Source organism: Branchiostoma floridae, chromosome 8 (genome assembly GCF_000003815.2).
Source record: "Branchiostoma floridae strain S238N-H82 chromosome 8, Bfl_VNyyK, whole genome shotgun sequence".
In the NCBI taxonomy this organism is placed as follows: domain Eukaryota; kingdom Metazoa; phylum Chordata; class Leptocardii; order Amphioxiformes; family Branchiostomatidae; genus Branchiostoma; species Branchiostoma floridae.
Window position 1 is genome coordinate 13,804,850 of NC_049986.1, and position 17,950 is coordinate 13,822,799.

Below are 17,950 nucleotides of genomic sequence, written 5' to 3' on the forward strand. Positions count from 1 at the left end.
CAGTCTATGGTGTTACCGCGAAATTAAATCCACCGCGAAAAGTCCCTTTTCCCGCTACCGCGAAATTAAATCCTCGCGAACTTAAATGCATTTACAGTATTGCCTCTTTTTCATTTACATCTCTACTTGTAATCTGAGCTGCAAAACTTGTCACTTTGGAACCTTAATACCTTTATCACCATTGCCAAAGCCTAAAACATCACTATTTGTATCAATGTAACTTTATACCTGCCATTACTTCAAACTTATGGCAATTTTACTATTAGCAACCTTGAACTTCTTTCTATTGATATCAGCAGGGTAATTTGTATACAGTATAGGTAGGTACTTTTATATGCAAGGTGTAAGGGTTACCACACTGTACAATGGTGTGGTATACAGATAAGATTGCTTGTGTTCATGATGACAAAGCCACTGACAAATGCCTCACATTTTACATCCCTAATACCATCCATAGACAATAAGACCTCCCTGTATGTAATAAGCCCAGACATTGGTTCTCACATTGTACAAGGTCACCTTGAAGCAGCTGACCCAAAATAGAACTCATACTTCTGAGTTGGACCTGTCAGTGGCGATGCGGCGAGATGGGGATCATTTGTGCACCCTTAATGTGGGATTGGGCTATAAATCCGCCCGGCTAGAAAGGACCTCCATTCACGGTGGATTCGTTTTTGATGTGTCCATCGCGGAAGGAGCAGTTTGGCTCAACATGAATCCTGCACACGTCTATAAAACAGCAAATTGCACGAAAAATTTATGGGCCAGTGTCCCTTCCTGGTGCTCAAGTACAGTTTGTCACCGGGGAGACTATTTTAGAAGCTTCCTCACTTGCATCTCACTCTGTGATGGAACTTTCAAGGCCAGGAATCGCTCCAGCAGAATCACCTTAGGGGCCAATCTGATGTCTACAACATAACAAAAGGAAGTCCTTTCCAAAATCAAAGGTACTGGTATGATTACCCAGGACTACCGTATACTGCCTAAGTAAGATCTCTATATCTGCACATTGTGTTTTGGTCACATCCACAGATGCTAGGTTATGTCCTTGTGAAATAGTAGACTCTCTGACATCTAGAGTTCTGTACGCAGACAATTTTTACTTTTAATGTACAAGTGTGTGTACGCATATATTGGACGAGGGATTGTTTAATTGAACACTCTCAAGTGATGCCACTTCTTAGGACATTTCTCAGGTAGTTATTACAGCTGCAGGTGCCTCTGGTGGCTGTAATTATCACTAATCAAACAAGATTATCAGTCTTCCTTTGTGAGGGTAAAGCTGTACATGTAAGTAAAGTTTACAGCTACTTTGTGCTCCTCCTAAGGGCTATAGAGGAGTCATCTCTAGGCAAACATCAGTGAAAAGTCACAGTTGCAAATGTACTGTGATGGAATAATAAACTGTTTCCTCTGCCTCTTTGCACACTTAACACAACACAATTTAAAAGACAACTGCTCTTATAATTATCATGGAGAACAAAAGCATTCAGCCTTTGATGTTCGTCCGAGGAGGAATTCGAGCCAGAGGTGACACTTCAGAGTTTCCGGCACCACCTGTAATACATGTAATCAAACACAGCAAGGCAGCCAGGAAAAAGGCAGGTGCTTAAAGATGTTGACATTTGAGTGCCCCCCATTTACCCACCTGCCAGGAGCGGGGATGCTTTTAGCTTAAAAGGTTTTTCAGCCTCAACTGAGCAACCACGAGCTAGTTTAATTGTTTACGAAGAGAAATTCCATTTGGAAACCTGTCAAACCATTTAGATAGGTCAACTCTTTTATGCCTTTGCCCTGACATCTAACATCACATTAGACAGGGGAAAAACATCTTCCTCTCCGATTTTTCTTCTTGAATCAATACAAAACACATTCATTTAGATTACAGGCAACAGAAAGAAATGATAACAGCTAACCACCCAAATAGTTTGTTATTATTTTCTAACCATTTGTAACTCACAAATTATTGCTTGAAAGTGGATGCTATCAAACCCTACAGGGGCAAGTATGCAGGATACATACGTCAATGACACACGTAAATACTGCTGCAAAAGTTAGATATAGACTCCCAACTTCCTAAAGAAGATAATGAATACACCTGTGCTGAATCAAACTCAAAAACTTTCTACATTATGAACCATCACCACAGACACTGCAAACAACACATAACCTCAACCCATGAATCCCCTGCAAGTGGCAGACATGACCTTTTAAAAGGACCCATCAATTTCATGAATATTGACAGAACACTACGAATAATAAGGTCGGATGTAGAAAGTCAGCATCTTTTGTAAATGTCTCGGGAGGAACAGAAAGGTGAAGAAGTGATGGCTACTGGCATTTCATTATCCTGCAATCTACCTCTGGGGTATTGAAACTATGGGAAACATTATGATCCATTTATTGACAGTTTACATTAAAAATATCGCCTGCAGTGCAGAGATAGTTAGGACAATTTGCCCAACCAATTTTCAATCTTGTCAGGAAAATTACATCGTTTTACCTGTCTGATTTTTCCTACGCTGTCAGGACTGCAATCATGCGTTACATTATAGGAAATCCATAAGCCCCTCCCTGGGGCTTCAATCAACAGTGCAAATTTTGCACTTTTTTTGACAATATCAACCTACATCAACTCAGCAGGGGCTATCCCACTGGCTGAGATCAAAATGCGAGGCAAAAGCTTACCCAGCATTTCCTGACAATCCACAATCTTGTCATGTTTGCAGGTAAAACTGAAACATGACACCTGCAGATGCACATGTATGAGGGTAACTCATACAAACTTCCACACAAAATGTTAATTCTACACATGATCTTGAGTTTGTAGCACCTAATATTTCATGAAAACCTGGCAACTGTCTAAAAGTTCTCCATGAACCTGTGACCAAAGTGGCTATATTGACAACTCTATTCAGCCTGTGGGGGTTGAATGTCCTGTACTTGTATGGCAGGTGACTCTAAATCACATATCTCAGTTGTGCAGTTGGTGCTCCCCACTCGTGCGCGAAATGTCAGCAGCTTAGAGCAAAACAAAAGGCCCTGTGGTACATCAAAACAGACTATTGGCCTTGAGCTAGACTTCTACTTGGGTAGGACCTACCCAGATGGGAAATGAGATGTCAAAAATTAATGTTGTAGGAGACTGACAAATAGGAACAATGGAGCCTGTGGATAAATGATCCCAGAGTTGTCTGTAGATTGCTCTGTAGATTACTTGTGACTTAAGTACTTCTACATGCATCTATTTCTGCAACAAGTTTATTTATTTAAATTATAGCCTGGCAATCAGCTGTATGGAATTGTGGAGAGGACAGAAGAGACTCCGGAGCTATAATACGGCTGGATACCAGGCTAACAAGTTTAAGGGTGTCAAAATGCTACTTATTCTAAGTCTGCCTCCTGATTTGCTAGCAGGAGAACCTCGACTCATTATTGACACTGAAAGAATGAAATTCAAAAAAATGGATTCAGGCCAGTCAGTCTCCTTACAACTCAGCATGGGAACAAACTTGGACCCAAGCCAGCAGGACACACAGCACAGAACACACAGCAAGACAAACAAACAATAGGCCGAAAACAATACCTCTGATTTCTTGGAGGTTACAAACCCAAGTTGGATGATCTTCAAGCAGGTAATACGCATGTGCACATTGATGTAGGATGAAGACATTTACGTTTACATTGTAAAGCTAGTATATGGATGTTATAATTGTGTTACCTCCATGATAACTAGTAATTTTCACCTATCTGCTAAAATAGCCACAGTGCACTTCTGCAAGTATATTGGGCCCTGTCTCCACTGGAACTGATTAAACTTTAAAGGGGTCTAGACAAACTTTAGTGGAGAAAGTAGATTCTAATCTAAACTAAATGAATTGAACCAGTTTCTTATCTGCTGCTACAGCCAGGCCAATGAATAGCACTTCACTTTATGAATACCGTGCTAGGCTGTGGAGGATAGGGGAGGATGGAGGAAGAGAGTCATGTCCATCCATACAACCAGCACGCCTGGATGGTGATGATGATGCCAGGCTGTCATTCTACAACCAAATTTGTTTCACCTGAAACTGGGCTGAGCCTCTTTCTTTCATTTATGACTTCCCCTGGACTAGCCCGGTTCTCTACATTCTCTACAAATCTTTATGACTTTGGACCTTCAACTCAAAGACTGTCAATCCTTTCAATTCTTGCATCTTAACATAATCTTGAAAGATTGCATCAATATTGCTTTACTTTCTTAAGTTTCTTTGTAAGTTTCTTTGTAACTATGAAAAACTTTATAAACTTCTAAGGCTTCTAAGTCCTTTGGGTCTTCTTGTGCCCACTTTCATTTTGTTCTATCAATCTTCAACAGATACAGGAGCCACGATTCAAAAACTCCAGGCAATATTCTGTCTCCACCTTTTGACATGGCGTGCCTCCAAGAAGCTCTGTCTCAAATAAACGACCTTCACCAACCATTTGGTACCCAGCGACATATTCGGAACAGGTGGGTGCACAATATTACATCGTTAAGCCTCCTTAAGCGGACCCACCATCTTGCACGTGTCATTTGCAGATGACCTTGGGGCAGCCACTCAGGGAAGACGTTGCTGTTTGAGGAAATATTGCGCATATTAAGAAAATATGGGAAGTCAAATTTGCAGCCCCTGCCTTCTGCAAAGCCCACCACCTGGTGCCCTGGAGGGATCAGGATGTCATGTGGGATCTCTTCCAAACAAGTGCAATTCTCCTTCCAAAATAACCCCTGACTCACCTCCAACAAATAAGCATCATTACCTACATTCACGTTTACAAGTACATTCGTTAAAAGTTTTCTGAGCAAGGCGACCTGAAGTAGCCTGATGGAATTCTGTCCCGCCCAACTTTGCCGGCTCTAGGCAGGGAGATATAGCCTCAGACAGCGGAGTTTGTGTTTGTTACATAGACTAGACTTGAAGGTTTTCTGACATTTTTTCCTTCCCCATCATAATGTCAACACTTGCCTGGACATTGAGTTATTAACATTCCAACAGCATACTTTCTTATCAAGAGAGAAGGAAATGCCAGCCAAGTGAGCAGAATGGTATTGTCATCAACTTCAAGTACCTAACCTTCCAACTAACCAGAACGTATAATTACGTATCTAGTTACTTGGAAAGCCAAACTGATTGGAATAACAAACATTTGCTGGGAACCCCTAGAACCTGAGAGAGGAACGAACTGACATACATGTACTATATTTATAGTATTAAGATTATCTGAAAGAAATCAATTTTGGCATGTGGACAGGTTTTATCGGCTGTTATTCAGCTTTTGTCCCAGTGAAATTTTCCTTACATCCACTACCCTTTCCTGCCATTGACATAAAGTCTGTTAGCAAATGCTTGGAAATTGTGACACTAGTATGCACAACACCCAAAAAATTCTCTCACCATCAATTATAAAATAATGAGGTGAGGCACATATTGCACTTAACATATGCCTCACTCTTGATTTCCTTGGTACTTCTTAGTTTCAATATCTAACTTGGCCCCTCTACTTTTAATGGAATAGTCCACTATAACAATAGCATAGCAGGATTGATGACCACTTGCAGAAGGAAATACCACCAGCTGGTGTCCAGGTAAAAGTCATGACCTCTGACTGAACAGCAGTTCAATAACTCCTTTGTACTGTAATACAATTAAAGATGGTGTAATAGGTTCCTACAAAGTTTTTTACACAACAAGTTCAAGTTGAAGTGCCATTGGGGCCAGCTGTGCAGGAAGGGTGGGTGGGGACATTGAACTTGATGGTGGAAGCCTCAAGGACACAATCAAACAGAAGAGTTTTCTTTTGGTCAAACCAACATCAAGCATATTCATGGTTAAATGAACAAATTATGACGCATTTAAGCATATCTTGAGACTGAGAATGTTCCAGTGAGAATTGCGGAATCTACAAGAAATCTAACTAACAGGTGACAATGTCTTTTCCATTTAGCTTCCCTTTCTGTTCCAGGGAGAGAATACTCCATGCGGCCCTGACCCCAGGCTAACAATAAATCAACAGCCCTAATTTGGGTGATCCCTGTCAACCTAAGTCACATTCTAGAATTACAAAGGTCATTACCCCATCCCTTGGAAACCAATTACTGCAGAAGAGAAAGATGAAGCGTTCCACTTGTACATGTAGTTTGTGAAATGTCTACAGTCCATCAATAGTCAAAGGGAATCTTTGCCAATCTTGCAGCAGATAATGATGCTCTCCTACTGTGATTATATCAGATTTCAATACAGGGACAAAAGCACACAGTAACACTCCATTATCAATGTTGGTGATTTGCAAACAAAACTTTCAACTATATGTTTGTTAGATTGCTTTTGTCATTTTGCAGTGAAACTACTTTTTGGGGGAGCTTAGGTGTAAAACTTCTGTATAATGCAAAGTAGCAGAAAAACACACACTTGGGTAAACTTTGTGCACTTGGCTATGAAAACAAATTGTAGCAAACTGCATTGCAATATCAATATTGAATATTAAATTATATTGCTTTGAATTTGAAATGACAGCCAAGACAAAAAAAAACACCAAACAAGACTCATCACACTTCTCAACCTGACAGCAAGGTCGGAGGCCCTCACCTGTCTCTGACCTTGTGTCAACACTTCTTATAGAAGACAGGTTTCCTATGATTTTCCCTGGGAAATCACATAATTTCCTTAGGTACAGATCTGGCCATCTCCTTTAAGCTGGACTTGACATTGTGCTGACACAGGTCAGACCTGTTGCACCATGGGAGGGCGAGGTAGCTTCCTGTAAAGAATACTTGGCAATGACCCAGTCACCTCCCTGTGACCTTGCTGTGCCCTTGGAATGTAAATTATTTCCTTTAAGACTGTTCACACACTTCCTGTTTCCTTGTGGTAGAGATTCAATAGTCTTTTGTGTTTTGTCAGACACATTCACTTTGGGTTCCTTCCATCTCTCTTCCGTATAATTGATGTCAACTTTTGTGTTGGTTGAACTTTAAGTTCTTGTCTGGGACTTCAGCCACTCCACCACTCCACTGAACTATGGGTAATGATTTTGTGTCATCTAAGTCCATGACTCAGATGTTTTTGTGCTACATCTCAACATGAATGTTTTCTGTTCTTAGTGCGTTCTCTCCCATCACTCGATGACCTATGATTAAAGCAACCCCACCGCCGCCGCTATACCGCTTCATGTAGCAGGCGATCCATAAATCCCTGAACAGTGAAAGTTTGTTTCACAGTGACAGTCACACCAACTACTCCATTGTTATTGCTCTTTATGACACGAGACAGTTACATGGAAGTATAACATTTTCATTGGTGCTACTTCAAATATTTCAGGGCTAAGTGAATTAATAGCAATATAGCCAGATGCCAATCACCAAGAAAGGCAATTTTCTCCATTTTTGTTACACGGAATGTATTACTGTAAATGCAGAAATGTTCGCGGTGGATTAATATTCGCGGTTTTCGCGGCGACCACTTCACCGCGAACTTAAATCCACTGCGAACATTTTTCTATTAAGGTATTAGACTGCAGTCGATGGTGTTACCGCGAACTTAAATCCACCACGAAAAGTCATTTTACCCGCTACCGCGAAATTAAATCCCCGCGAACTTAAATGCATTTACAGTATAGCTTTTAAAGAAATACATGGCAATTTCAAGAATACTCTATACACCTAACTGCATTATTGGATCTTACATTGTCGCTTTATTATGGACAAATTTTTAAACCATATAGCAAGTTGACAGGAGACTGCTTGCTTGAAGTCGAGACTGAAAGTAAAACATCCTTCTTGAATGAGTAAACTGAAACATACGATTAGGATATCATCAAAGCAATATAGACTTTTCTTTTAGGTCAGTTGGGGAAGAAATTTGTACATCAAAGACTGCTCCCTTGATACTGGTGCTTTCTCTCGGTAGTTATGTCCTATCACTTTATCTATGAAGTACAGTGCTGTGGCAATTTAAAGAGGAAACCACCATCAAAGGTGTAATAAGAGCCATACAAGTTGCCTTCTGTAGGACAAGAGACACCATCAGTACTTTCATCCTGGTATCCTTTCATTAGGATAGGATCCTGACCCAGCCATAAATCTGATAGACCACCACTTTATCTTGACACGAAGATTTGGAGCAAACCTGTAATGTCCCGACAGTCCCCTTATTTTCTGTGAGCAGTGATCTGGCAATTCAATCTCCTGGCCCTTTGATACCATACATGATTCATGACTACTTGATTACATGTGTGCAAGCATCTTCCACAATATTAGCATCAACGTGGAGAAATACCTTCAGCTACAGCTGGTACTCACCCTCTAATATAGACTAAACCAAGTCTAAGTATCAGTTGTTAGCATGCCTTTTTATGTTACAGATAAATGATACAGTTGTATTAATATCTACAACACATATTCTAGATGCTATGTGATGTATTATGCTCTAGTTAACAGTTAAATTGCGTTTATGCTTCAAATTCTTCAAACGGTTTTGATGCCAACAAATAATATCATAGTGCCGAATAAATAATAAATTGCCTCAGCCATGCGGGGAAAAAGAATCATGTGAGGCCATACCGCTTCTTTGACCGGACATAAGTTTGTCATCCGTCCGACACTTTATGCTGAGGTGAGCTAATATGGGGGAGAATATTGATCGCACATATAAGCCTCCACCGCCCAATAAAACCACAGAAATAATAAATCACACTTGCTTTTCCATGGATTCTATTTGTTTTGGATGTAACAATATCTAACATTGCTGTCAGAGCTACACATACTTCTCAAAAATATGTTGTAATATCAATCTAGTAATACTGTAAGTTTTAATTACTGCCTTAAAAAAAGTTAGAAGAAGTAACTGTAAGGGTATGTATTCTAATACTTTGCTTGTTAAGAGCAATAGCCTTCTTGTACCAATTTCTCCCTCAAAATTTAACTAGCTTGCAGCATGCACTTTAGGAAGTTTCTTAAAAGTTCCATTAATTTGTATAAAAGTGAGGCTGCGTTTATCACGCAGTGCCAGGTGTGACCTATCCACAAGGTGACCCACAAATGGAACATGTGAAAGTTTACGAGACAAAGCCCTCCACCATTATCATATAAACTTATGTCCCGTGCATCACAATAAAACAAACGGCTGATGCAGTGATATTTACAAACCGGTGCTCATCATACCGCAGTCCTCAGCATTCTACCTTTTATCAGCTAAAGCCTTGTATTGTTGTAAACCACCAAACAAAACTCATGCTAATGGAGGATTTTAAGACAGTATTTTCAAACTTATTGTACCATCACCCAAATTGTCTTTGCTTTACGATTGCTCTGATAAAAAGAACTTTTCAGTTTTAGTAGTGAAACTTTTGACCAATGCAAAAGGAAATATTAGGGTTTGGCGGTTTATGTATCATTGCACATTGTTAATGGAATTCCTAGTTTGCAACATGTTTCCAATTTTTCACACATTATTCCGTGCTTGGCATGAGGTGACATTCCATTACTGTGAAAGGTGAACAATCTTTTTGCAAAGCTTCTGAATGGCTTTTCAATTTCTGCTCAATGGGCATTTACTCTGCTTTTGGTCAAAGGCATATCACAGAGATAGCACCAGCAGACCTGTGCATCATTAGGTGTATCATTAGGCCACAACAATTCTGTTCCTTGGTTATAGGTTCATCAAATTTCTATCTAGTTGAAGTAAAGATATTTTGTAAAACAACCAAAAATCTTGAACTGTACTGTGTGTACATTTCTTTGTTTTTGCGGGGATTCAAGAAGACTGCAGAAGAATTAGGGAAAGGTCTTTGATGTGTTTTAAGTTTGTGGTTGAAAAGAGGAGCAATACATGATATTCCTGACATGACATGAGAAAACAAAACCACTGTAAACATTTCAAGATTTGCAATATCTCCCTATGATTAAACCTAATCAGAATCAGAACTTCTTCTTAACCTGATAAAATATTAGTGATATTGAAGAATATAACCGTCAAGAATGGCGTAAGAATTGTTTTTAGTTTCGCCGGCAACCAAGACAAACTCTTTGCATTGCCTTCGTCAGACCAGCAGAGCAATGGGAGAGAGGATACAGAATGTTGATCTCACTCTCCTGCTTTGTAAGGAAGACAGACTGCCTCTCTCCCTGGTGAGACACAAAGAAAACTCCTGGAGCAGGACCACATCTGTCTGCCGGTTCTGCCTGGTTGGGAACTGGTTCTGCCTGGCTGCCACCTCCTGCCAGAGGAGCCTCTGATCTTCTCTGGATTTTCCTCAACTGGGATTTTATTTGTAACTACAAATGGGGTTGCCTGCAGCAAATTAGGCCATCTTTACCATTGTGTGCAATGTTTTAGTATTATAATTCGCTTTATACTCTGTATATAATGATATTTGATAATTTTGTATATAATCAATTCTGTGTATAATTGTTACCGAATTGTATATTCATGTCTACTGACTTTTGATGTCTAATGTTTAATGTTTGATTTGGTTTCGTATTGTTCTCTATTATCATTTCAGGTTTGGGAGGACAACTTGTAAAGGTGTTGACACACCTGTTTTGTCCTCCCTACCACTTGTTTTTGCATGTGGTAAATTCAAATAAAGAAATAAAGAAGGATTCTACTGCTACAAAATTGGATCATCATCATCATATCATTCCGTGCCAGTACCAAATTGGATGATTCTGGGATTGTCTCATCTTTTTCTCCTTCGTGTACATGTAAATCATCAGATCATTGGCAAATCCAGACCATTTTTGCCATAAAAATCTGTTGAAGAAAAGGAAAACTCAGCATTTGATCTGGGTGCTACGCTCATCTTTGGCAGATAAAGGATGCATAATCTATAAAAATGCAAACTGTGATTGTCACAATATTGTATCAATGTGACACTAATCCAACGTGGCACTTACATTTAAGACTGCAATCTAAAGGTACATCCTTCCATTAGTTGGATCAAAGTTAAGAGATAGACATAACATTATCGGATGATCCCTTCTAAAAGCATTCACATTAGCATCTTTCCTCTAATCGTAATCTTTCCTCTACAAGATTTTATCTGATTCCTTTTTATCATTTACAGACAGGTGTTTTGGATTACATGTACTTTTACTTGGGATTACCAGTTTACCATTACGTAGCTACAGGTACAACTAGTTATAACAGAAGTACCATATGTGATAAGAATACTGCTTCTAGGAAATGAGAAAATTGTCTTCAATGAAGTCACAATAGTCAAAAGCCTGTTGTTTCCATCAATTCAACCCTACCTAAACTGTTGACAAGGGGTCAAGATTTTGTATGAGGTTTATGCTCTATTATGTACAAATGTATAAATGTTGGAATACTAGTTATCTCTGATGTATAGATTCTAGTCAATGCTTGGGTGTCTTTAGAAACTACTCCTGCTTTGAAAATGACTTTTGACTACATAACCTCACAAGAACCAGAACAAAAACTTTCTTGTACTTGTATCAGACATTTATTATTACCTACTGGGCACCATAGCAGGGAATGGGGACAAAAGCAATAACTTCTATACATAATAGAGGTGATAGGCTGTCCATCTAATATGAACAATATTGGCATGGCCAGATCTTGTATTGACTTTTATGGTGCTACAAAATGAAGTAGGGTGATGAATTTATCCTATTTTATTAATCATCCATTGAGGTAGATATCTTGCCCCCAGAATTATGTACCTAAATCATTAAACTTTTAAAGAGGGGTAAATTTGGTAATGATACGATAGGTATACATTGTTTCTAGTTGCCAATATCCCATCGTTAAATATAACACAGTTATTGAAATGATACCAGATTTCTTTGTCAAGTTTCATTGATTTGGTTTTCCTCAAATTTTTATGATATCTATGTCTGGCCCAGTGGCCTTAATATCAATAATAATATCCTATTCAGAGCTGATATTGAAAGTTATCCAATATCTTGGAATGTTCACGAATATCGTAGTCATGAGGCATAGCCAACCATTAGGCACCATTTCAGAGAGAACATCACCCTGTTGGGTTATCAGTTTCAAACATATCAGAGAAGACATTACACTACTTCAAAGCTTAGTTTAAGTATAGCATGATTGTGTAGAGCTCTATACTGCCAGTGCTGTACATGTATCATGTTCTTTCTGTCCCTGGCAATGTTTAAAAGGCAATTGTGTTGAGTTTCCTGTTTTACTGGCTTTAGTTTTGTTAACTTTTCAGGGCATAAAGGTCTGGCCTAGTGGCCTGATATTCAATTTCATCCAATATCTCAGAATACTTGGATATAATATTGTAGTCAAGAGGCATGACAAGGTTGTCTCGCCATCACGCACCATTTGAGAGGGACAACAGCCCCCTGTTGACTGGCAGTTAGGGACGCATCAGAGGAGGCATTAGAGGGCCATTCTGCTGACTTTCCTTGATGGCCAGACAGAAAATGACTTCCTGCTTCTAGATCCATTGAACCCATAGATGGTAAACCCATGTTATCTCTACTACTTTTCCAGGCATTACGTTTCACCGAAAATGAAGAAATGGAACAGAAATTTCATGATCTTTGCCATGGGAGCACGGGAGCAAATATCAAATGGTTGTCTACTAAAAAAAAGCCATTAGACCTCTCCATACTGTACTGCAGTGCAAACGTCGCTGTGTTAAGTATAATTTAAGGCATTGATTATCGTGAACAAACTTTTGCGATTTACACGAAAGCACAGCTCTTTAGACAGGGTCTATCAGATAACGAAGCTCTTTACCAACCTCTGGATTGATAACTCCAACTGTGAAGATCCTCTACAGACAGACAGATAAAGGATAAGGCTTCTGTACCATCATGATATGGAAGGCAGATGGCAAGAAGACAAGTCCTTGACAAGGAAACCATTTACTGATTATCCAAACTTTCCAGGGATCCCTCTAAATGTCACAAAGTTTGATTATTGTGGACTCAGGCTGAGCAAAAGCACTCAAGCTGATAACATGAAAATCTTGGTTACTTCCGACTAAGGCACCTTGTCGCTTTCAATAAGGTACATGCTGATCCCTTTATGTGAAATATCAAGACGATGGAAGCAGCAAGCTAGCAAACATGTCAAAAGAGGTTACGGAACAGAGTCAGCTCAGCATTGAAATTATATCAGTTGAGATATAACAAGTCATGTACGACAGAAACCAAATAAAACTAGAGAATTGGAAGTCTAAAAGGATCTAAAAGAAAAAAAAAATTTCATGAAACTTTATCAAAGTTAAGGCCAATATATTTGGGAACTGCTTGTATATGCACATGTACATGCACATGTAGGGTCGAGGAATTTGTAACCTGACATCCTGATACGAAACACTGCCAAAGAGAGAAAATAGTACACAAGAGTGAGCTTTTAACATAACTGCAAAGGGTAACTGCTCAGATCTACATCTATCATGCTAAATCAAGCTGGGTACAGATCACTCTAGTTGTTAAACAAAGCATGGAGAAGCCTTTCCACAAGATAAGACTTTCCGATAAGTTAAAAGCTTTGCGCTCCTGTCCTATTTGTTACCTGCCCTTGGCAGATCCTCAAGGATCATTTCCATATTTGGAACCTGACATTGAACCAACCTTACCCGTGACATTGGCACTGCTGTAAGTGGACATGACAGCAATATTTTACAGCCTGACAAAAAACAAATAAATCAATGTCTATTACTCTCTTTAGACAGAAGTGAAATCAATTCTCAAAGTGATAAAGTCAAAGTTAATTCCAGCACCTTCAGAAGTTGATAGAAATTGAAAGGCTGAGATATGAAAGATGGCAAGGCTCACCCAGATAGCATTAATAGTAGCTATGCTGACACTGTTCAACATAAAACTTTAAAATCTGACAAAATCGTCTCAGTTGACGTCTTCTTCTTTCATGAAAAAGCTTGTGCCATTGGAAATAGTAAACTTATATTCATTCTGCAGAATGTTACTAGTTTTGCAAGGTACCTGCAGTTTTTTTTTCAGTATCAAGGTGCTGTTATTTCAGAGCCTTTGTTTTTGGTACAATCTAGGGCATGCTGTGTGGGTGTGTCATAGGTGTAGACAGCACTATATCAAGTTGTTTATTGCCATTCTAGACACATGCAGTGGGCGTAAAGAACATGTGGACTGAGCTGTGTGTAGGTGGTTGTTGTTTTTCCATTACAATACCACCACATATCATAACTTAACTTCAAGGGCAATCTCCAAAGGAGTATCTAACAATATCAAATTGCAAGGTGTAGTTATTCCAAGAGGGTCTGCATGCCTTTTTCCGTTAAGCGTTACGAGCCATTTTAATTCACCGTTAATCGTTACCGACCCGCTCTAATTCAACGTTAATCGTTATCGGTATATTCTTCGTGAAGCGTTATTGGTCGTTTCAATTCAACGTTAACCGTTATTTGTTATCCCGAATTCACCGTTAAGCGTTACCAAGAAATTCTTCGTAACCCGTTATACACACGAAGTCAAATGCCAGATAGAACCCCGGAAAATGCAGGAAATGGCGTTTCAAAGGGTCCAGATTTCAAAATTTTCTCCGAGCCTCCCGGCCTTCGGCTCTGGACAGGGTAAAATATGTTGCGGAAGCGTCGCTCTCAAAAACTTTATCACTCATACAGATTTCAGTGTAAACTTAGCTTAGTTTCGGGCAAAAAGTACTCCTAGAATGCAGAAAATGAGGTTTCTCCGGACCTTCCTTGTGACGGCTGGCGCCTTTGGCGCTCACGATGACATGGTGAAAATATGTTAGGGGCGTGGGCTAAGGCACAAAAAACTTTTCTCTCTAATAAAAAGTCATTTCATTTAGCTTCGTCTTACAGCAAAATGTGTCCTTCAAAATGCAATAAATGGTGTTTCAGACGGTCCAGATTTTAATTTTCCCGGACTTATATTGCAACGTCTCGTGCCTTCTGAGCTGGAAATGGTAAAATATGTCGGGGGCTCTGGGGGCGGAGGCCAAAGCTATAATCATTGTGTAATTTGATGAAAATGTCAAAATCAACCTAGCTTAGTCAGTCGGCAAAATTTGCCGAAAATGCAGGAAACAGCATTTAAGAGGGTCTTGATTTTAAAATTTTCCCGGGGGAGCATACCCCCGGACCCCCCTGGCGCTCCATGTGCTGAAACAATCGTTCAATCCCTCCATAAGAAATTTGCTGCCGTCGTCTCTGTGGCAAGCCAGGAACTCTGCCTCCGTCAACTTACAGATGCCATGGACATCGTTCCTGTCATTCCTCCGGATTCTGGGCACCTTTTGCTTTGTCATTAGTCGGATATTTTCCCCCATTTTCCCCCATTGATATAAATACTCGTTGTATGAATAGGAATGCACGTCAATGTTACTTTCAACGGTGTTATGTTTTGTAACTCCTTCTGAATTTACCGTTAAGCGTTACCGGGCCTCCTGAATTTACCGTTAACCGTTACCGGGCCTCCTGAATTCACCGTTAAGCGTTACCAAGACCCCCCCATGCAGACCCTCTTCCAAAACTTCCGACTATCATCTATGTGGTGAGAGACAAATGTAGACAGTAGTATGTGTGTATCACAAGTTACCATAACATATCAGAAGTTTACTTCAAGGGCAGTTCCCAAAGGAGTATCTAAATTTTCTTCACAGTATCAGTTCCTTAGGTGTTGCCATATGAAAACCTTTGTTTTTGGAGCTATGAGATGAGGGTGCAGATGAGGTGCAGACAGCCCTGTGAGTGAGTGGGTGGACAGTCTGTTACAGATAAACCCAATCCTCTGCACATCTGATCCTCCAGCCCAGGGCACAGGAAATGGAGGGTCTCAGGTGGCAGACGGGCAGCATATGGAAGTTATTGGAGTCCCCAAAGGTTGGACCTTTCAACAGACATCTTGGTATGATCTACTCCAGATTTCTTACATCTGCCAGTTGGAATCATGCACTTTTAAAGCAGTTTCCTTTCAGGCCATGTTTTCCTTTCATGGTGGTGCATATTCGTATATTCTCAAAGTAGACATTTTGCACATCTTACTTGCTGAATCTATCAACATCTTAGCTTGAACAAACATTCAAATCTTACCATCTGACACATAAATTAAGATTAATTGAATTGATAAGATGGGAGGGACTGATATTAAGATGTTGTTCTTCCTTTCACTGTTGCTGTTTTGATAGCTTTCCCAAAACTCCTCTAGAAGTAACCACAGAAGAAAAGCACTAAACTGCTCTTGACACCTGACCCATTATAATCACCAGGTGTATTTTGCCAGCCAGTAGGTACCCATTATGAGTAATGAGGCTGATTAACGTGGTCGAGGCACCTCCTCGAGCACGGGACCCCCGTTTTACGTCCCTCCCGGAAGACGATTTCGTGGAAAGCTTCGTGAGGCTACAGCAATCCGGACGTCCTTGGTTGGTCTCCCATCCAAGCACTGTCCGGACCGTCGCGTTGCTTAACTTCCGAGATCGAGGGATCGGGTGTACCAACGCGCCACGCGGCCGTATTATAACTGAGATAACATTCCATTGATATTAGTGATGTTCCCACTTTGATATGTGTGAACAACCTGTGACAAAAATTCATCATAAACATGTTTGGAAGAGATAAAGTTACCAATTTATCAACATATCTCTACCTGTGGATGGAAATGTGCCAAGCTGTAACTGATGATGGACAACACTTGTCACTCTTGTTCTATGGTTGGTTTTGATTAAGCATGAAATTCAAACCATCACCTGTGGTTTTCTTGGTTTCTTGGTTAGTTGGTTTCTGAATAATAACTTGAAAAGTTATGATTGGATTCCCAATCCTTTTCCATAGATAGTGGGAGCTTTGCCCCTAGAGCAAAAAAATCCTTTTTGGGCAATTCCCCTTGTGACCCCCTTCAAAACTGCAGATTATGTGAATGTCAGTGAGTAAGTGATGAAGCGTACCTTTCTAAAAATAGCTTTCTAGCAACTTTCCTTACTTAAGAAACATGCAATCCTCTCAGATGTTTGAAGGATGCGTATGTCTACAGTCTAAGCCATCAGATAAGGTGAAAGATGAATTGGAATGCAAAAATATACAACGAAGGTCACTATCTGGTACCCTTTACCAGGAAATGGATTCAGGTAGTTATGAGAAGGCCTTCAAGTGGGCTCAATAATGTAGATATATGGTTAAATGCACGATTCTTAACTCCAAACCAACCTCAAGCTGTGACCTTGGACACCAAAGGTGAACAGTCATTTCCACCAGATTACACCCCCCTCCCCCATTATCACTCATCCTGACAGGTGGGTGAATATGGAACACTTGTGCCCATCAGCAGCCCACTCACAGTTGTCAGTCCCTTTTATCATCCCCAAGTTGCTGGACAGTTAACCACTTGAAGTTGAAGTGGACAAGTTGCCCCAACGAAAAATGGTTCATTTGTGGGAAGCAAAGCTTTCTGCCTCATTACCCATGTCTGGACAGCACTGACTAATGGTTGATGTACCAAAACCATCCTTTTGTTCCAACACAAAAGGGTTTACAGATAACACTCATCATCTTGATCTTCTTCATCCTGGCTTTTTACTGATAAAAATGTAGGCATAACTTTTCCTCATTTTGTCATTTATCTACAGTCTTCGCTCTTACTCTAGCATACATGTAACTGTTATCAACAGGACCATGTTTAGCTAGCTCACTTACAAATGCAAGGCTATGTTGTACCTGGTAGAGATAGATATGCCACTTGAATCCATCTTGAAAAAGATTTTAAGCCCTTAGCAAACAAAGACAGGCGCCAGTCCTTTCAGAAGACTGATGTGGCGAACACGTTATCAAATTTTGCGTCAGGAAAATGTGCAGAAAAGTGGCTCTGTGAAGAATGTGGCAGTGCCCTTAAGTGTTATTTCCAGCACTTTGCTCTCACATTGGCACTCTGAAAAGCAATATCAGTTTGTGACCTACAGATGTTCAAAAGGTTGTTTGGCTATTGTTAGAAAAT

The 17,950-nt window shown here is 40.0% G+C and overlaps 1 protein-coding gene across 4 annotated transcripts in view; it reads right to left on the reverse strand.

The window, feature by feature from the left end:
• Positions 1-17,950, reverse strand: part of LOC118420843 (carboxyl-terminal PDZ ligand of neuronal nitric oxide synthase protein-like) — a 73,316-nt gene that overhangs the window by 16,057 nt on the left and 39,309 nt on the right. The window lies entirely within an intron of this gene.